Below are 22,426 nucleotides of genomic sequence, written 5' to 3'. Positions count from 1 at the left end.
CAGGGCTACGATGGAAAACTCTAAATTATGCTCGAAAGGTGGGATGTGGAAAGGATTAGAAGTACACGATAAGCTTTTTGCCCCGCATTGGGCAATCTTAAACTTGGTGGATCGAGAAGTAAGCTCTTTCAAAAATGCAACAAGACAACGGAGTCTTTGGAGTGTGGAGACCTGGCAAGGTACTTCCATAACTCCATGACTTGATGATTCCACGTTTGAGTGGAAAGCCTGGCATTGGCCAAAGAACAGACACTTTCTAAAGCCACAAACCAAAGGAGTGTACTTCTCCCTTATGTATTCGAAAGCCTAGTTCTTTCCACTCAACAAATTATGGGGCAAGCAATGGTCAGAGTCGATTTTGAAAAACATATGGCACCTACATTGGCCGCATAGAATGAAGGTCTTTGTTTGGAAGGCGTTGTGGGGAGCCTTGTCGACTGGCGTAAAGGTTCTTACTAGGGAATTAATCCGGATCGCTGCCCACAATGCAGATCCGCTAGTGAAGACCTCGCTCATCTTTTCAGGGAATGCCCAGTAGTTAGTGGCCTAGTAGGAAAAATTTGCAAATGGGTTCTAAAAACCTGGAAAAATGGTTTCTGCAAGAATGATCTCTTCTTGGGAGGGAAAGTATATAAAAGTCAAGGGATGCTTATCATTACACAAGTGGTGAGATTTTACTACTTCGAACATGTATGGAAGGCAAAGAGTTGTCGCATATTTGAGAAAACCATTATAACAGCTAAATTCTCTGAGATAATCTAAGGAAGCAATGGGACGATCGTCGCCATTGGAAAGCAAACAAGATCTGATGATGAATGGAACAAGACCTTCAACACTACTTTGACTAACCTGCTAGGGTAAAGAAGCGGACTTCTCCCTTGCCTTGGGATGGCTCCCCTATCAGCCAATGTAGTTATGTCTCATTATAGTTTTCATGGCTCGTCAAAAGCATGACAAAAAATTATAATTTTTTTGGTTGTGTTAATATAACCCACCCACAATTGTGAGTTTTGTCAAAAAAAAAAAAAAAAAGAATAAAGGAAGCAATAAGGCCGTTGTAGAAGGTTTATAACAAAAGGCAGAGCTACTTCCTATTGTAATGCTTCCCAATTTACTTATAGTTCAAATGTGGTCCAAAGTTGAATTATACATTATGGAATTGTGGCATTTTGTTTTTATCTCTTGGCTTAATTAAATAGCATGATATGAGGAACGTAAGGAGGTTAATCTTGGGGCGAGGGGTGGGTGGGGGGGCACTTAATAATTATGTGATTATCACGTAAGTGTAGCAAAATAATTATACATTATAGAATTGGAGTATCTTGTTTTTATTTGTTGGCTTAATTAAATATATGATATGAGGAACGTAAGGAGGTTAATCTTGGGGGGGTCGCCTAATAATTATGTGACTATCACGTAAGTGCAGTAAAAGGGATTATTAAATTTTATTTTTACTTACATTTTCATATACCATAAGGGTACCATAAAATAGAATTGACTAAAAAAATACAGATTGAACAAAAAGATGGTGTATTTTATTTGTAAAAATTTCATAGATAAGGAGTTCTATAAATAGTTCTTGAATGCAGGCAATATACACAATTTATACATAGTGACCCCCCCTCCCCCCCCAGAGAGGTTAATTGGTATCAGAGCATTTGGTTTCTCTTTTCTTCCTTAAGAAGAGAGGTCCTTAATTAGACTATTGATAGTTGATTTTGTTAATTATGTTGGGGTATAAAGCCCAATGTGGTCGCCCAGGTAAGTGGGCGGGCCGCCAGGTATGTACACATATTCTTTTGTAAAAACCTAATAAGAACTCACTATGCTCTGTACATTACAACAAAGCGAGTTCACCATATCATCGCGCTCTTCTTCTCGCACTCTCTCTCTCGCGTCGCACTTCCGCTCGTACTCCTTCAACTGGTATCAGAGCTCAGATCGAGGCTCTCGGCAGCACTGCAAGAAGCTAGAGTCACCTGCTCAGATTGGAGTGAGATTCGACAAGCAAAGACACGTCCCAAAATTGTGTGGGACAGCCCAAAGGGCTTGGTGTTCTCATAATTTCATTCTGAGGTCATCTCGACCACCGTTCGGCTTCGACAAAGTTCTGCGCAAGCCATTTTCGACTACGTGGTCTCGGCGAGTGCAGATCCGACTCTGCAAATTTGGGGTTTCGACCTACAACTGCAGGTGCTGAGGATGTCGGCACTCCCAAAGTGCTGATTTGTGGCTGTCTACACATCGAAGGACGGCTCACAGTTCTTGGAGGCGTGTCACATACGACACGGACGCATCTACACACAGACTGTAGGCAACATCCACTAGTTCATAAGGTAGCTTGTGTTTGCTGCTTGATATTCCAGATTTCATCCTGACATTGCAGGTACTTCCACATGGGATGTATTGTCAGAGATGATGTATGTGTGTTGAGGGTTTGCTGGGTGTGAGTCACGCAGCAAACAACCGCCACAGCGGTTACAACATATAGTGGGAAATTTGTGGATGTATGACTTTGTGGGAAGTCTATGTATTGTCAGATTTACTACAACCATTGTTGAGGTTCGAGTGAGGTTTTATTGAGCTGGGGGATTCTCGAATGTTGAGATCCTTTCGGTGATACAGGTCTTGGAGCGATCCCTCGAGCACCCTTAGATAGGCAGCTAGGATGTATTGACTGTGAGTTAGACAGTTGGGATTGCATCTTTGCTTTACTGCCGTTGAGGCATTGTCGCAGTCTATGCTTATAGGACAGTGAGAGACAATACAGGTGTAGGACAGGTTTACCCACAGCTTACAGTGTTAGAGAGATGGTGGTTTTTTGAGCTGTTTTTTGGTCTGTTTTTTGAGTACACCAGAGCCATTTTACAAAGGAGACTCTGCCAAAATTTCTGCAGAATCTGAAGCTTTCTTGGTTCATTTGACAGGTTGATATTGGTTCAAAGGTCAGTTTACAAGGGAAACTCTGCCGAATTTTTCCCAGGAAAGTAAACTATTGTGAAGCGTAGCTATGGCTGGATCAAAGGACACTGCTCTTTACAATATCAAGAAGCTCGATGGAACCAATTTCCCATTGTGGAAGAAGCAGATTTGGCACGTGTTGGTACAAAAGAAGCAGATAAAACCTATAAAGCTCAAGGGGATAAAACCAGAAGATATGGACGAAGATGAATGGAGCGAAATGGATGAATTGGCACTTTCTACCATTATGCTGACTTTGGCAGAAAGCGTTTACTTCAATGTAGCAGACGAGATGTCGGCTTATGAAGCATGGACAAAGCTGAGTGATCTTTATGAGAAGCAGAGTGCAGCTTCACAGGTATACTGGCTTAAGAAGCTTGTTGACTTGAAGATGAAAGAAGGGACACCTATGTCTAATCATCTGAATGAATTCAACACCATCTATAGTCAGTTGTCAGCTCAAGGTGTCAAGTTTGATGAACCTGTTAGAGCTATGTTCATGTTGATCACATTGCCGGAAAGTTGGGACACTTTTCGCACAGCTTTGAGTAATTCTGCACATCCAAATGGTTTGACCATAGCAGGTGTAGAAGGCAGTCTGCTTACTGAAGAAACCAACAGAAAGACAATGGACAAAGGCAAAGGAACAGCCTTAGTTGTCAGGGGAAGGACCAAAGAAAAGTACAAAGGTGGAAAGAGGAATCAGTCTCGTAGCAAGTCTCGCAGTGCTAAAGGCAAGAGTGACATAGAATGCTACCATTGTGGCGAGAAGGGTCACATGAAAAGAGACTGCAGAGAATGGAAAGCAGAAAAAGGCAAAGAGAAAGCTGAAGACCATGGTGAGAAGAACAAGTCCTCAGTGAAGATTCAAGAAATAAATGTGACAAACACTGTTGCAGAGGATGACAGTCTAGTGTCAGGAGACATCTACTTCTTGAAGAATACAATGGACTCAGCTCTTCTTACAGCATCTGATGGACATGCACTGAGTGACTGGATTATAGACTCAGGGGCATCACTTCATGTGTCTCCAAACAAGGAATGGTTTGCCTCTTATGTGACCACTAAAGATCATGTTCGGCTAGACATGTGAGATCTTAGGTGTTGGAGATGTTCAATTGAAGTTTCAGAATGGCTCTTCTTTCACGCTGAAGAATGTGAGACATGTTCCTGCAATTACAAAGAGCTTGATCAGCACAGGTTTACTTGATGATGCTGGCTACGTCACCACTTTTGGACAGAACATGTGGAAGATATCCAAAGGTTCTATGACAGTAGCACATGGAGTAAAGTCTGGAGGACTTTACATGATTTATGTATCAAATGTCTCTAAAAATGTAATCAATGTAACCGAGCAGCCGAACGTTTCTTTGTGGCATAGCCGGTTAGGACATATGTCCAAGAAGGGAATGGAAATCTTGTCTCGTTCTGGTTAATTGCCTGGCTTGTCATTTAATGATTTTGAATTCTGTGAACATTGTCTGTATGGTAAGCAAACACAGCAGCCACATAAGCATAGAAGCAGTAGAAGAGATACACATTTGACACTTGTTCATAGTGATTTGTGTGGACCTATGCCTAACCTATCTCTAGGGGGAGCTTCTTACTTTATGACATTTATAGATGATTACTCGAGGAAAGTATGGGTTTACTTTCTCAAGCACAAGGATGAAGCGTTTAGTGTTTTCAAAACGTTTGTGACACTTGTGGAGAATCAGAGTGGCAAGAAGCTTAAATGCTTATGCACTGACAATGGTGGAGAGTATGTTTCAAAGGCCTTTCAGGACTTTTGTGAGTCAAAAGGTATAAAACGTGAACTTACTGCTCCTTACAATCCTCCTCAAAATGGTGCTGCTGAGAGGATGAATAGGACCATACAAGAGAAGGTCAGAAGTATGTTGTCTAATGCACAGCTGCCAAATGGGTTTTGGGCTGAAGCTGTATCAACAGCTGTTCATCTTATAAATAGATCTCCTAGCAAGGTTTTGCAGAAGGATTTAGTGGCAGAGATGATATGGTCAGGCAAGGTGCCCTCATACAAGCATCTCAGAGTCTTTGGCTGTGAGGCATATACTCACGTTGCAAAGGAATTTAGGAACAAACTTGAGCCAAAGAGTAGAAAGTGCATCTTTCTAGGCTATGGTAATTCTGGTGAGATGGGGTACAGACTTTGGGATCCTGAATCCAGAAAGGTTATCTGCAGCAATGATGTTCACTTTATTGAAGCCAAATATCATTCTAAACCAAAGAGGGTTGAGGAGATTAGAAGAGTTGTCTTCCAAGAAGATGGACCTGCACGTGCAAGACAAAATGTCACGGCTCAAGAGGAGAAATGACAGGATAGAGTGGAACCACAGGTTATGGCTGAGCCTGAGCCACCTATTGTGCATAGATCTGGACGTATCACGCGACCTCCTAATAGGTTTGTTCCATCTACGAACTATGTCATGTTGACTGATTGCAATGAGCCTTCATGTTACAAGGAAGCAGTGCAAATGAAGGACTCCGGGAATTGAAAATTGGCCATGCAGTCAGAGATGACAGCTCTGCATAAAAACCAGACATGGAAGCTAGTTAAATTACCATAGGGCAAAAAGGCTCTACCTTGTAAATGGGTTTACAGGTATAAGATCACCGCTCATGATAGTCAACCAAAGTACAAAGCAAGGCTTGTTGCCAAGGGCTTTAAGCAAGAACAAGGCATTGACTTTGATGAAGTCTTCTCTCCGGTGGTCAAGATGACTACATTGAGATGCTTTCTTGCATTGGTTGCCATATTAGATTTGGTGTTGCACCAAATGGATGTCAAGACAACGTTCTTTCATGGTGATTTAGATGTGGAAATTTACATGCAGCAGCCAGAAGGGTTTGTTGAGAAAGGCAAAGAAGATTTGGTATGCCAGTTGTTAAAGAGTCTTTATGGCTTAAAACAATCACCGAGGGCATGGTACCATAAGTTCCACAAATTTATGCTTTCTCAAGGCTACAAACGTAGTGAGTTCGATCACTGTCTATATACAAAGAAGGCTAAGGATGGCAATTGGCTAATCCTTATTTTGTATGTGGATGACATGTTGATTGCTGGCAAGCACTTGGAAGCAATTTCAGCTTTGAAGTCAAAGATGGCAAAATCGTTTGACATGAAAGACATGGGTGAGGCAAGTCATATACTTGGTATGCGCATTGAGAGAGACAGATCAAAGAAGTTGATTTGGTTATCTCAAACAGAGTATATTGACAAGGTTTTGCAACGTTTCAATATGGAGAAGGGAAAGGCATTGAGTGTTCCATTGCCACCATATGTGAAACTTAGCAAACAAGATTGTCCTATGTCTGAGGAAGAACAGGCTGAAATGGATAAGATTCCATATGCGTCTGCAGTGGGTAGTTTGATGTATGCAATGATTGCTACTCGCCCAGACATTGCATTTGCAGTGGGAGTAGTAAGTCGATACATGTCAAACCCAAGCAAGAAACATTGGGAGGCAGTGAAAGGAATATTGAGATACCTGAAAGCTACAAAGAGTATGCGTATATGCTATGGGAGTCAAGAGCTAAGTGTAAAGGGTTTTACAGACTCAGATTATGCAGGTGACTTAGACAACCGAAGGTCTACATCAGGGTATGTCTTTACATTGGCTGGTGGAGCAGTATCATGGCGTTCTAGATTACAAGATTGTGTTACTCAGTCTACTACAGAGGCTGAATATGTTGCAGCATCAAAGGCATGCAAAGAATCAATTTGGCTTAATCGACTAGTAACAGATTTGGGAATCAAACAAGAGATGCCTGTGTTATATTGTGATAGTCAAAGTGCTATACAATTGGCTCGCAATCCAGTTTATCACTCAAAGACAAAGCATGTGGATGTGAAGTATCATTTCATCAGGGAAATGCTCGAGGATAAGCAACTTCAGCTTGTCAAAGTTCACACCACAGAAAATCCTGCTGATCTACTTACAAAAGGACTTCCCTTAGAGAGCTTTGCGCATTTTCGCAAGCAGTTAGGTGTAGGGTAGTACATCACTTCTCTACATCTCTTGTATATTAGCTTGTATAGTAGCTTCTCTCACACTTAAAGTACCACATTGGACTTTAAGTGGGAGGTTGTTGGGGTATAAAGCCCAATGTGGTCGCCCAGGTAAGTGGGCGGGCCGCCAGGTATGTACACATATTCTTTTGTAAAAACCTAATAAGAACTCACTATACTCTGTACATTACAACAGAGCGAGTTCACCATATCATCGTGCTCTTCTTCTCGCACTCTCTTTCGCGTCGCACTTCCGCTTGTACTCCTTCAACTGGTATCAGAGTAAGTGGGATTGGGATCTACTATCGGTTTTGTTGAGCCCGCTATGTGGGATATGGTGCACACCTCGGAAGCTTTGGTCTTAATAATGGAGTCTTTTTAGACTTGCCTAGGGCTTTACCATTATTGAGCCATACGAAATTTGAAAGGAGATATCCCTCAGCAACTCTGCAATATTAGACCCACTCCACTACCCTCTATAATTAACCAATTCAAGCCCCCATGTTTGTCAATCATCTTGTTACTAGTGACGGCCGATTTTCGAAACCGACATTGCAGATCATAATCCTATTCTTTACCTGGGATCCAGGAGGACACTGGCATAAAGTTCTGGAAGCCATGGGCTTCCCATTTAATCAACCCGCACTATTCCAAGGAACAGGCTATCATCCGGACCTGTTGCAGATTCATGGATATCCCAGAAATCTCACCAAGTGACCAATGGCCAAATGGAATGGCTAATTCAAAAGTCAACTAGATATCGGCTCCTCTACTACTCAAACAATCAGAAGTAGAGCTAGAAGCATGAATGACTCTAGCCAGAAGGGAGGGCTAATGACAGCCGGTTTTCGAAACCACAGCCGCGAGAAGCAACCCCACTCAAAGGGGAGCCTAATAATAATAAATGAAAAAAACACGTTTTTACCTGCCACCCTCTTCCCTCCCATGCATGCGCCCACATCGGGCCGCCTCTCAGCTTGGCCACACTCTCTCCATCTCTCCTCCATTATCACTAGAGAACAAGCTCTTTCTCTCCTGCTTGGCTCCGTCAACCCACCTCTCTCTCTCTTTCCCGTGCCACCAAGCCCATAGGGCGCATAAAACAAGTTTCCTCCCTCTCGTTTGTCAACCCACAAGGCGGGCCACCATGCATGGGGCAAGAGTCTCTCTCTCTCTCTTTCATTATTCACACACACACACACACACTCACACCTTCCTCCCTCATCTCTCCCCTCTCGTCCATACTCTCTTGTCTCATTAGCATAAAATATATCTCTCTCTCTCTCTCTCTCTCTCTCTCTCTCTCTCTCTCTCTCTCTCTCTCTCTCTCTCTCTCTCTCTCTCTCTCTCTCTCTGTGTGTGTGTGTGTGTGTGTGTGTGTGTGTGTGTGTGTGTGTGTGTGTGTGTGTGTGAAACAGCCCAACGGGCGCATAATAAATCTTTTTCTCTCTCTCTCGTTGCCTCTACACACACATACCTACTTCTTTGCCCACCCACACACACACACCCACACACACACGCTTACTCTCTCACCATCACTCATGCCCTCTTAGACTCCCTCTCCGTCCTCTAGCAACAGCCCAGCGGGCACAGTCAAGCCTCCTCTCTCAAGCCCCTCTCACCCCTCAACCTCTCGTTCTCCTCACTCACGCCCTCTCCCCCCTCGTTCTCTATGGCCTGCCGTTAAAAAAATAATTATATATATATATATATTTATTTATTTATTTATTTATCTCTCGTTCCCCCACACACTCTCTCGTTACTTACACACAAACACTCTCACACACTACCTACTCTTGCCGACACACACACACACAACCCCATAGCACATACACACACACACACACACACACACAACCCCATAGCACATAGACACTTGCACACTTACAAGCACACACAAACGGAAACATACGCACTCACAAGCATGCACACACGCCTACGTGCACGCACACATTCAAACAAACACATGCACAGCATACACACGCACAAGAAGAAGAAAATGTTTGGAATCAACTTGAAAAGTTAAACTTTTCCACTACCCGTGGTGGATTGCAGACTTCTTTTTTTGAAAGTATAAGTAGAATAGATCAAATTGTGATCCTCAATGCCTATGGGTGATTTAGTCGTTGGGTCTTACCCCAAAACTACACTTCCATAGACACTCGTAGTGCTATAGAGAGATCAAGAGATCCACACAAGTGAGAGGCCTAACTCTTATGAACAACTAGGCTGTCTCAACTTTTTGCTGCCTCTAGACTCCTTGGTATAGATCAGCTGATGTGAGTTTAAGAGTATCAAAAACTCAACTTGATTGTGGCACTAAAAACATGTAGTGCTAATAGAACACCCAAAACATCAGTAATGGCAAGACTCTTGCTTGGTCACTAACATCGATGGGGACTCCACTAGGTAGATCTGTTCAAGCTGGAGGAAAATTACCCAGGAGATGCCAACATTTGGGTCCTACCCTAGGTCTGGCAATGGCTCTTAGCCTTTGTGGCCCATAGCCCTTATGCCAATAACAAGTTAGTGTATAATCGACGAGCCAATGAAGACTAATTTGGTGATGTCTTGGCCACTTGCTAGTTGAGAGTTAGAGCACCTTGGCTCAGCTGACTCACGAGCAAAACATGTATCAAAAGCTTCTTAGAAAGTTTTTATTATTCTTCGAGAGAAAGAAGAAAGAGAGCATGCTGGGCTTAGGAACTTTCCTTAAGTTGTTGGAGCGTGTACCCAATTTGTGTGCTCGTACGCATCTTATGCCTGGCTTGCAGCTTATCTTATAAGTATGCAACAATCTGCCTGTATGATGCTCTCATTGAGAGAGGTAACAGAGAAGACGAGTCACATCTTGACCCATTGATCATGTAGGGATCGTGACTGTACAAGGGTGACTTTAAATAGGGCGCTTTGCCTGTGAAATAAGGCCTAGATTTAGGTTCCATTTAGTGTTGTTGTGTGTTGACAGCAACCAAAAAAAATCATGTTAAACAATCCATCACTTATATTGTCCTTGACAGAGTTGCTAGTGTGATAGCGTAAGCATAATTCATGAGGCGGTAGAATTGAATCCACCAAACTAGCATGCCATGCATGCAGAATTGTAAGCCCTTGCAAAGAGTGATGGCCTCAAACATGAGAGCCAAAACAAAAGTGCCTTGCACAGTAGTGTGTACTACTTGGGAGACATCCTAACTTGATGTTGCCACACAGAAAATGGGAGTAGATATCCATAGTTTACCAGTTCCACAAACGTGTATACCAATGTCCTTGATTTGGAGTCAATGGGTTGTATCGGTGTACACGTTAGAAGCCTTGCTTCACGGGAAACTGTCAAAGCACTTTGCTTTGCACAATATACAACATTTTCCAAAATGTGAAAACATGGAAAAATAAGCAAAACTTAAAATTGTCTAACCTGGTCATCCCGCTGTAACCAGTTGTCTTGAAGTTCTGAAGGACAAACTAGCTGGAAGATGGGTCATAGCCATAGTTGCTGCGCGAGAGAGAGTTGTCATGTATATAAGATACACCCTCTTTGCTTGTAATGAAATAACACGCAGACAAACTGACAAATTCCTCCAAGTTTTGGTGCTCATAGCATAAGCCAGATGGGAAAATCTCAATGCAAGATGCCGAACTGGAATCCTTGCTTCCCTTAAGAACTTATGGAGTTCCTGAGAGCTCATAGCTAAAGGATATTTATGCTAACAAATAGATGTCATAGCAAAAGAAAGTCGACCGTGTCGATCATTCACAAAAAAATAGACCTTGTCTACTTGTAGATCTGCTGGAGAAACAGAATTATATATGCAAATTATGTGCATCTCGTACATACTTGAGTCTATGAATGATATCCATGATCCATCATAGATGTTACCATATACATGTGGTAGTGATGTGTGTGAACACACTAGGACCACCGGGGCATTTTTTCCCTCTTTAGGAGGTTTTTTCCCCCGTGCATTGTATATACGCCCATCACTCTAGGGCTATCTATCTTTCCATTGCACACTAAGTAACATACTCTCTATTGTGTGCCTTGAGCTTCCTTCGTCTTCCCCAAGCTGTGTGTGTTTCTCTGCAGCCCTAATTCCAACAATTGGTATCAGAGCAGGTCACGTCCTCCCGGGCTTAGTCGCCAGCTTCTCCAGCACACACGTGCTCACTTTCTCCGATTTCAGTGAGCTTTGGCGAGCGTTCGTAGGTCGACAAATATTTTGGGCAGAACTCTGAGAGCTCGGTTTGCTTAGAATTTTGATTTGGGCTCATTTCGGCCTCTGTTTCCACTACAGGCAGTACTGCACAGGCTATTGCATCATTTTGTGCAGAATTTTTGTCAGTGCCGTTTTCTGCATAACAGGTGCCTTATAGTCTTCTACCGTTTGTGCTATATAGCTCCATTTCTCCTATTTTCGAACAGTTTTCACATCAAGTGCAGCATTTACCATGGCTGACAACAACAACACAGATGTGTTCAAGATGTTTGCTGCTGAGGACAGGTTGGATGTGGACAACTACCCTATGTGGGCTTATATGATGCAACATGTTCTTGTGTCAAAGGGTGTCTAGAACATTGTGCAGGGCATTGATGTACGTCCTGGTTCTGAGGATGTAGGCGATGTTGAGGATGTTGCAGGTCTTGCTGCAAGGATTACAGCTGTTAGAGTTGTTTTGCCTACGGCAGAACAAGCTCGTTGGGATGTTAAGGATGCGCAGGCTCATGCATTGATTGCGTTGTCTGTGAAGCGCACCATTGTTCCTCACATCCGTTCAGCAAAATCTGCAAAACAGGCTTGGGATATTCTAGCAGGTCTTTATGCAAGCCGCAATGAGGCTAAAATTGCTTTGCTGCGTAAAGAGCTAGAGTCGAAGATTATGCATGAGGAAGATGATATGGACACTTTCCTTGCTAGTGTCAAGGATATCAATGAGCAGCTTATTTCTGCAGGTGAAGTCATTTCAGACAGTTCCCTTGTGTAGACTGTTCTTGATGCCTTACCAGATTCCTACCAGACTTTTGCTAGTACTTGGAGACTGATGACCCAAGGAAATCCTGAAGTTGTCAAGTTTGATGCATTATGCACATTGCTGTTGCAAGAGTCACTTTCTAGAAAAAACAGGACTAGGAAACGTGCAGTTGAACAGGTTTTTATTGCTTATCAAAGAAAGGGTGGTAACAGTAATGCAGCCACTTCTTATGGTTCTGCTGCGAGTGGCAAAAATTCTGTTCCTAATGCTTTTGCTGGCAGTACTTCGTCTAGCAATTCTGGTGATAAGGGAAAAAAGAAGATGCCGTTCCATAATTGTAAAGCCAATGATCACTTGATCAAGTCGTGTCCTAAGTTGAAGGCCAAAGAGGCTAAGAAGAAAGAGGGTGGTTCCACTGCAAATGCTGGTTCCACTACAAATGCAGCCATTGTTGAGTCTTCTGTGAAAGGAGACTGTGTTGCTGATGTTGATGCAGAATGGGATTTTAGCGCAGAGTGCACTTACAATCTTGTTGTCCATGATGCATGCTTGTCAGTTGCTACAGATTCACATGTGTGGTATTTCGACAGTGGTGCTACAAAGCACATTACCTCACATCGTGAATTGTTTACCTCTCTCGAGTCTATCCCTCATGGGAATTCAGTCACTTGTGCCAACAACGCCTCTTATCCAGTTCAGGGAGTTGGAAAGATTGTGATCACTGCTGCTAATGGCAGTTCCTTCACACTTGTTGATGCACTTTATGTACCTGGGATCAAGAAGAATCTCTTGTCTGTATCCACACTTGCTAGGCTTGGACTTGTAGTCAAATTTGTGGATGACAGATGTACAGTTCATGATCTCAGTTTTGGTGATGAAATTATTGCATCTGGGCTTTTGTGTCGTGGGATGTATAAGCTCACTTTGTATGGCAAGTGTAGACAAAATTTTGCAAATGCTGTTGCAGATTCAAGGGCTATCTCAGATGCAAAACTTTGGCATGCACGTTTTGGTCATCTGAATTTTTCCAGTTTGTTGCGTTTGCAAAAATCTGATATGGTTGCTTCTTTGCCACCTCTTGAAGCACTTGTCAAACATGTTTGTGAAGGCTGTATTTTGGGTAAGATGCAGCGTTCTAAATTTCCAAAGGATGGTTCAGTTCGGGCCACATGCAGGTTGCAGCTTGTGCATAGTGATGTTTGTGGGCCCATGCAAACTCCGTCCTTGGGCAATTACCTGTACTTCGTGACTTTCATTGATGATTACTCCAGGCATGCATGGGTATTTCCGCTTAAAGCGAAGTCCGAAGTTTTTATGTGCTTCAAACAATTTCTGGCTATCGCTGAAAATGTCTCGAAATGTACTATGGGCACCCTCCGTTCCGATCGAAGGGGGGAGTATATGTCTCATGAATTTAATGCATTTCTGGCTAGTCGTGGGATAAAACACCAATGTACAGTGCCTTATACACCTCAACAAAATGGTGTTGCTGAGAGGAAAAACAGGTCACTGACGGAAATGGCACGATGTGCAGTCAAAAGTCAAGCTTTGTCGCATTCTTTTTGGCTTGAGGCCATTATGTGTGCCACTTATGTACTTAACAGGTGTCCTACGAAAGCTTTGCAGTCTATTCTCCATATGAAGCATGGCATGATAGAAAGCCTTCAATTGAGCACATGTGTGTTTTTGGCTGTTTGGCATATGCTTTGGTGCCACAAGTGCAGCGTAAAAAATTGGATGATAAGGCTGTCAAATGTATTTTTGTTGGTTATAGTGCTGAAAGCAAAGGTTATAGGTTGTATCATCCGCAAACAAAACGTATTCTGGTTTCACGGGATGTAGTGTTTGTGGAAGATTCTGTTCAGCCCTTGCTGTCATGTACTAGAGACAGTAATGTAAGCTCACAGGACATTTATGACACTTTGTTGCCTCTTTTCAGTGGTGGAAATACGAATGTAAGTTCCAATGAGGCAAATGTACAGCCTATGGGGGTTTCTGAAAATGTTCTAGATCAGCCTATTACTGATGCAGATGTACATGATGTACTTGATGAGGAAAGGGCTGAAAATGAGCAGGCTAGAGGTATGCCAAAATGGCTGGTGCACACTTTGCGTGACAGTAAATTGGATGTACCTTTGACTAGTTGTACTCGTTCAGGCTCTCGCCATGCATCTTATGCATCAGATTGTTATGCTTTGGCTGTGTCTAGCTTACATGATGTTGAGGAGCCTTTGTCTTTTGATGAAGCACAAAATTCAAAAAATTGGATGGCTGCCATGCAATCAGAATATGATGCACTTATAGAGAATGACACGTGGACTTTATCTGATTTGCCTCCTGGAAAAAAGGCCATTGGTACGAAGTGGGTTTACAAGTTGAAACGCAAACCGGATGGTGAGATCGATCGCCATAAGGCTCGACTTGTTGCAAAGGGTTATGCACAGCAAAAAGGCATAGATTATGAAGAGACTTTTGCTCCCACTTGTCGTATGACTACTGTGCGTTTTCTATGTGCATTGGCACCTCATTTTGGTTGGGATGTACATCAATCAGACATTGTTAGTGCTTTCTTGAATGGTGACATATATGAGGAAGTTTATGTAACGTAGCCTCGCGGTTTTGTCATAAAAGGACAAGAGGACAAAGTGTGCAGATGTAAGAAGGCTTTGTATGGGTTGAAGCAATCTCCTCGTGCTTGGTATGAGAAAGCTGAAACTCATTTGGTCAAACGAGGCTTTCGTAACAGTCCAACAGAAAGCACATTGTATGTAAAGCGTGAGGGTGATGTACTTCTCATTGTGGTTCTTTATGTTGATGATTTGCTGATCACTGGAACAAATGAGAGACATATTGCTGAATTTAAGGCTGATTTGAATGCTACTTTCAAGATGAAAGATTTGGGGCTGTTGCATCATTACTTGGGTATACAGTTTAAGCAGTGTGATGGTGGTATTTCCTTGTGTCAAAAAAGTTACATAGAGACATTGCTATGTAAGTTTGGACTTGAGGATTGCAAACCTATTGCCACTCCCATGGAAACAGGTTTGAAGTTAAGTCTACATGATGCTGGCGATCCTGCTGATGTCAGTCTTTACCAAAGTGCTGTTGGATGCCTCATTTATGTATGCAACACGAGGCCGGATATTCAGTTTGTAGTCTCACAAGTCATCAGATTTATGCATAGCCCAGGGTCTAAGCATTGGCAGGCTGTCAAGAGGATTTTCCGCTACCTTAGTGGCACTTTACATCTTGGCTTGTTTTATCCCAAGGGGGGATCATTGCCGCCAGACTTACATGCTTTTTTGGACTCAGATTGGGTTGGTTTTTTTGACACGCGAGTGTCCACAAGTGGTTTTTGTTTCATGCTTGGCAGTTCATGTATATCATGGTTGAGCAAGAAGCAACCTACTTTGGCCACTTCGAGTTGTGAGGCTGAGTACAGGGCAGTCTTCACAGCTACGGTTGAGTGTGTATGGCTCAGACACCTTATGGCTGATTTGGGTGTTGGACAGGACATTGCCAACACTATCTACACTGACAGTTAGAGCGCATTGGCAGTTGCGAGGAACACAGTTTTTCATGCTCGCACAAAGCACATTGAGGTGCATTACCACTATGTCAGGGAGAGGCTCTCAGCAAGAGAGATCAGCTTGGCTTATGTGCCAACACAGGACAACCTTGCAGATCTTTTCACAAAGGCATTGTCTCGTGAGAAGCTTGAAGCTTTCTGCAAAGCTTTGGGCTTACTCCCCTTTGTGGACTGATCCTGTCCTGAGGGCATGGCACTTCCCTTTACTCATGTGCTAGCTCTCGTTCACCGCATCACTTCAAGGGGGATTTGTTACCATATACATGTGGTAGTGATGTGTGTGAACACACTAGGACCACCGGGGCATTTTTTCCCTCTTTAGGAGGTTTTTTCCCCCGTGCATTGTATATACGCCCATCACTCTAGGGCTATCTATCTTTCCATTGCACACTAAGTAACATACTCTCTATTGTGTGCCTTGAGCTTCATTCGTCTTCTCTAAGATGTGTGTGTTTCTCTGCAACCCTAATTCCAACAATAGACGCCCATTGCATACTATAGTTATCAAGCACATGCGCAATAAACAAATATCAAATGCGTACCTCATGAAGTACACCTGTCGATGAATTGTGCCGTCGTAAGAATCAAATGAGTTGGAATCAAGGTTCAATAGATGCTCGACTTCGTGCTACCAAGGGCCTGGATTCCATTAGTGCCAAGAGTAGGCCTTGCTTGTAGCAAAATTGAGCTGTCAAAGAACCCTTCATAGAATCGGGAACTGCTACATGATTTCTCATACATGCTTTTCAAGTATCTTTCTGGAGCTTGGTACTTGCCCCAACTTTTACAAAGTGTCTCTGACTAGCCTTGCCGTCGTTCCAATACATATCAAGAGATGTCGTACGTCCTGTCATCAAGGGCCTTGCCTCATAGAGAGTTCCACTTTCTGTTGTCGAGCAAAGCTTCCAAATTTTCTGATTCTAACCATGGCCATGCTTCTACCTTGAATACCTTGGAGCTTTCACTTCGACCGTCAGCACATGCACCTTGCATGCATGACATCGGTGATTGCTTGTTGATTCCCAACTCCAATCTATGCGTGAAAAGGCTGGCGGTCATGCTCGTGTGCAAGTATGTGTTCCTTGAACAACTCAAGGCTTGCAACCGTGTCAAAATGTCGAAACTGCTTGTAGCAAGATCCCTTGAAATTTTATCGTAGTCATAATTATTGTCCCATCTTGTCTTATCGCAGTCGTGGTGTTTTGCCAATTGAAGCTCAAGCCTTCCCGCAGCCAAGACGTTCTTGGAGGCCTTGTTGAAACTCTACAAAAACGGCCTTGACGTCTTCATGGGGTAGGCCGAGGCCTTGCTCAAAGTCAAGATGTCGCAGGCATTTGTCATGGTGGGATGGGCCCCTTGGGCACCCTAGGGCGTCCAATGTAAGAAAGGGTGTGAACCAACCTTCTCACATCACAGAGATGGCGGCCGACAACTGCGCAAAAGAAGAAGAAGAAGATGCTCATCTCGAGCGCTACGGCCCCTCTCGACCCTGCATGCAGAAGCGAAAATTGATTATCCTGTTGAGGCGCTCTTTTTCGGTGTCGTGCCTGTTGCAAGTCGCCATGGCCAACTTGTCCTTCGCAAGTGGCCGCTCCCACAGCTCTGTGTATGTCGAGCCTCTCCTTTCCACGTAAGGGTTCTTGCCCACCACCTGTCGGCTGTCGGGTGCTTGCCATGGGGAGTTTCTTTTTCTTTAGGTGGTAAGCATCTTTTCTCTCTCTCTCTCTCTCTCTCTCTCTCTCTCTCTCGACCAAGAGCTTCTTGCTTTCTCAGCTCACCTATAATAACACAAAACTCCCGACTACGCTCCACTGGATCCTCAAGGGAAAAGAATCGTAGATTGTTTTAAAAGAGCAAGCACTTTTCCTACATAAGCTAAGTTTGTGTGGAGAGTTAGGCACACTATGCTTTGGGGTTGCGTAATTCATAGAGGCAGTCATGCTTTGGCTGGCAATAGGTTTCAGTTCCCATAAATGGTCCTTTAATGAGAGCCCAAAAATAGATGAACTACGTCGTTTGCCATGCATATCATTCTTCTCCTTTATTGCCTTGGCAGTTTAGCTTAACGCTTTGATTTATTAATACAAACCTTTCAAGTACATGTAAGAGATGCTTGGGTGCAAGCGATGCTAATGTAGATAACAAAACGCTCACCCACTAACCTCAGTATTGCAACAATACCTCAAAATGGTGAGTTTTTTTTTTTAACTACATAAAATGCCTCTACCTTACTGTGATTGTGAAAACTATCAAAAGTTCCATCAATGCATGGTCTGATGCCTAAATATTACAAAACAACCATCATTAGAACAAGTGATGTTTCACCAATCGATCCAAACTGCAAAGTTATGAGCAGGTCTTCGCACTTACCCTTAACCTCAAACCAAGACTCATTGTAAAATGTTGCACAAGCAAGATTGATTTTTATATGGCCTAGCCAATGGAGTAGATGGCATTTTCAAAGTGGTCATATTAAGGACCCCTAAGGAAGCGTCGGGTGCAATTTGTTTGTGTTGCATGATTCTGAGCAAAAAGAGACACAATCAATAGCATACTAATACTGATCTGCAGCATAAAGCTCAGAGCAATTGGTAGTGCACAGCTTAGAGCTTTATGCTACAGATCACTATTGAGTATCGCTATTGAATAAGGCTCATAGCAATTGACAGTGCACAGCTCGAGATCGTTCGCTCTCTCTCTAGTCTTGTGTAACAAAACCTAGCCCATTTTCAAGAGTGGTCGGGCCCAGTTTCAAGACGACACTGCCAGCATGATTTGAGCCCACATCCAATGGCTGAGATCACACCTCAGTCGAGCTTACCACAAAGAATGCCATGATGTGTTGTCCATAAATTGGTACCTACTACTATTAACTTTAGGGGTCGACTGTCCATACTACTAGAACCCATCCCATAAATGGCCCCCATACCCTACATAGCCAAGCAATACAAACAATAGGCATCCAATTTAAAAACGATAGAGTAGGCCAACGAGCTAGATTCAAAACTAACACCCTACCCTAAACAATACAATTTATGATATCATAACTAAACAATGGACTTATCTACAAGAAAAGTTGATGAATTTCAATTAGAAAAGAATTCTTTAAGCATTATTATTAGAACTAGTTCTGATCGGCGTGTTAGTGCGGTCAATTAAAAGCAAGGCTTAACTCTATGGGAGTCTCCTCCCTCACCTTCCTCCCCCGAGGGATTCACCATCGAAAACTTATCGCACCACATAAGTGCAGGGGAGGGGAGTTTTTTTACAAGCTACATAAGCGTTTAAGTTAGGGGCAGGATCCCAATAATTTATCTCCCAAGCTTAAAATATGATATTTATGGGAGGGGAGGGAGAGAGGGGAGGGGGGGCTAGGGGAGAAGTGATAAAAGAGAAAATGAGAGGAAGTTTTTGTGTTTCAAAATCATGTTTTCCCAAAAGAGTCTCCCTAGAACTTGTGAGTCAATAGCTTCAAAGATACATGCAAGAACTAACACTACTTTGTATCAATTGCTTGTTTTGTGACTATAGTTCATTTGTTGAGGGATGAAATCTATAAAGAGTGTATAGATGCATAATTACATGGAGAACCTAACACAACTTTATAACCATGTCTTTTGAGTAATTTAGATGGGTCAGAACTCGACGAGTAGCTAGAGTGCACGTTGAACGGGCACATAGTTTGAAAGTCTAACTAAGACACATTGAGGATACATCTAGTTATCAACAAAAGTGGTTCCTTAGTACGTTGCCAGTAGTGTTCGAGAAAATTCATTTTCACAAACATACAAAATTCCCTCGAAGACAAATCTGAACCGGAAATTTTACAACACTAGCCGGTATTTTTGCAAAATTACATTATTTTTCATGTATTTCAAGCGAAATTTTCTCCTTCTTGCCCTCCCCTCAATCGGCTACTTTGATTTTTCAATCGGCTCAAGGCTAAGTTGAGGCACACTTTTCCCGAATAGTGGATGCCAGTCACTATGCTACACGCTCTTTGACTAGTTTTACTCAATTAGATCATGTGAGACCTAAAATTTATATGTAAGATAGGGTATGGTAATTTTTTTCATTGATTGTCGTATAAGCGTAGAAAGAGGGGTCATATTCCCTAATATGAGTCATATATAGGGGTTTTATCAAATTTGTTTGCTCATAGGTGGCATCCCATTTTGTATATAGAGTGAATCCCTCGGGCTTCCTCCCAAGGCTTAACTCTATGACAATCTCCTCCCTCCTTCCCCCAAGGTGGCAACATGTGCAAACATTCTCTATGCATCGATAAAGTAGTGCCAAGCATATTCTTAAATGCTTCATTTTTTGAAATTTTTTTGCGGTACTCACAATAGTGAGTTTTAATTACCAAAAAGAATTACAAAAGTAGCCAAGCTCAACATGAGCCTTGGCATCCCACAATACAAAGGCTACCTCCTCATAAGCATAGGGATACAAATGACATCAGGGTTCAAATACAACCAGAAGGGGAAGTCAAAGGTGCCACGGACATCACCAAGACTACCACCCTTGAGTGATACCCCCTCCAAGGCTAACAAGACACCATGCCCAAAAAGAAGCTCGATACAACAAAGGAACAGAGTGCAGCCGACCAAAGCCACCAAAAAAGAGATGGACAAGGAGCCACCCTAGTGACCAGATCAAAGAGAGAAGAGGATACTACCGCTTATGGGGGAAGCCCAGGCACTCCATCACCACGAAGAAGAAGACCCAGCAGCATCAAGTCGATGCAAAGGGCAAAGAGATCACCATACCACCAGGCCTTTGAGGAGGGCCAAGCACCTTCCAAGGGAGTGGAGAGATCCCCAAGGTGGCCACGATAAGGGGTGGGCTACCACCACCACTCAAATCTCCTCAAGCCTTGCTCCCCGAACGAAGAGAACCGAGCCACCATTTGTGTCTTTCTCAAGGCCTAGAGGGACGGCCTCCACTAGCTCCAAAAAGAAGGAGGCTAGCAAAGGGAGACCGCAACCATGCAGTAGGGAGCCGCTCGGCATCTCACTCCAGGCCCACCGCCCTTCGCAAGTTGAGTAGAGATGATCTCCAGCATGTCACAGCACCATACATGTGCAGTTGCGGTGCCATGGCCTCATAGGCCGCAGAATGTCGCCGCGCCCTACTTCATTATTAAATAAGATCATCCTGCAAAGCTATGGGTAGGTCCTCCCAATTTTGGATTCATTAGTTTTGAGGGAATCCAAGGAGATACGTTTGTTTCAAGGGACTAAAGTTAAAGCTAAGTGTTTTAGAGCCTCGTCCCACCAAGTGACTAGAGGAGCTCGAAGTGCTGTAAAATTGACGAGTCGAGGTCTGGCTTGACACCTGGAGCACTTGGAGCAACTACTCGTACGCACAAAATTAGGTCTACTGTTTAGGTTTTTATACTATTTTTTTGTCTTTTGGACCGGCATTTTCTAAATTCAAAATGGCACAATATTAAGCTGACACACAATTTTCTTGAACAGTGGTTGTAACGATTCAACAAGGTCGCACAGGTAGCTCTTTGTGACTGTGAGTGAAAAAAAGGGCACCTGCCAGGTGGAAGAAGGAGAAGGAGAGAGTTTTAACGTCGTAGGAAACTATCCAAGAGACCTTAAAGATCTAGCGGAGTTGAACTCAAGAGCTGTTATGAGAGAGGGGAAGAGAGAGAGTGAATTTTTGAAAGACGTCTATCTCCGTTGCTGCCAAGAAAAGACGAGAAGATTTTTTCGTGCTTCTTGCAATCCAATTGCCATGCGTCAGGACAACTGCACAGAGAGAAACCGATTTTGTCATGGCGCTGATACGCATTGCATTGCCGTTGAGGCAAGTGTGCAAACAACTATGGGAAGGTGGTCAACGACGGCCGAGTTGGGCCGAGCATGGAGCAGACCTCGAGGAGGTCCAGTTCAAAAACAGGGCCCCAGGGGGGGGGGAGGGGGGGAGCTGCGCCCCACTGCAGATATTGGTGAGGAGCTGCTGTGCGGGCGGGGCACCATCGCACGACTGCCGAGAGAAGAGAGAGGAGAGAGAGACATGCTATTTTACCTGTTTGGGAGACGGAGGGAGGAAGGTAATTAGCAAGTGTAGCTAATTAGCAATAGTGGCATCTAGTAAATTGGAGAAGATTATATTTAAAACCTTCCAAAGGACAATCCAGTGAAAATCCACCCACATCAATGTGTTTACATGAACCTTCTTAAATACAAAGTAATTTTTGGCTGCATTAAGTTGCTATATTGTGCCATTGACCTGGCTATTTTTTGATGTTCATTGGTGGTTAGCAATCAGCGACTGAGAGGTGATTCATTCTTTTGCTTGTAGCATGGCCCAATTCTTTAAGAATCTATAGATAGGATGTATAACCCTAGTATACATGGTGTATAATTTATGAGGATTGTAGCTTGCATATCACGAAATATTCCAATCATAATTCCAAAGAGTTTTCTATTTGATTAGCTAAGAAAATGCCTTTGCTATCAACAAAAAGCTGATGCATGAGTTTCTCTCTCTTTCTCTCTCTCTCTCTCTCTCTCTCTCTCTCTCTCTCTCTCTCGTTCTCGTTTTGAGTAACAGATCTTGAGTTCGACTTGTCAGATAGACCTTGAGGTCACTGGGGATTTTTTCTATGACAATAAAAATTCTCCTCATTGTGTGTGTGTGTGTGTGTGTGTGTGTGTGTGTGTGTGAGAGAGAGAGAGAGAGAGAGAGAGAGAGAGACGTTTATATACATGTGTACACACACACACAGTTTGCAATGTGCTTTTAGTGGAAGTGCCTATTTTTCAGGGGCTATTGTGATCCTCTCTCCATTTAGCTTATTGTGGGAAAACTTTACTCTCTTTAGGAGAGGATTTTCATGCAATTTTTTATTTTTT

Source organism: Adiantum capillus-veneris, chromosome 17, assembly GCF_014529385.1.
Source record: "Adiantum capillus-veneris isolate H3 chromosome 17, ASM1452938v2, whole genome shotgun sequence".
NCBI classification, from domain to species: Eukaryota; Viridiplantae; Streptophyta; class Polypodiopsida; order Polypodiales; family Pteridaceae; genus Adiantum; species Adiantum capillus-veneris.
This window is presented reverse-complemented; position numbering follows the sequence as displayed.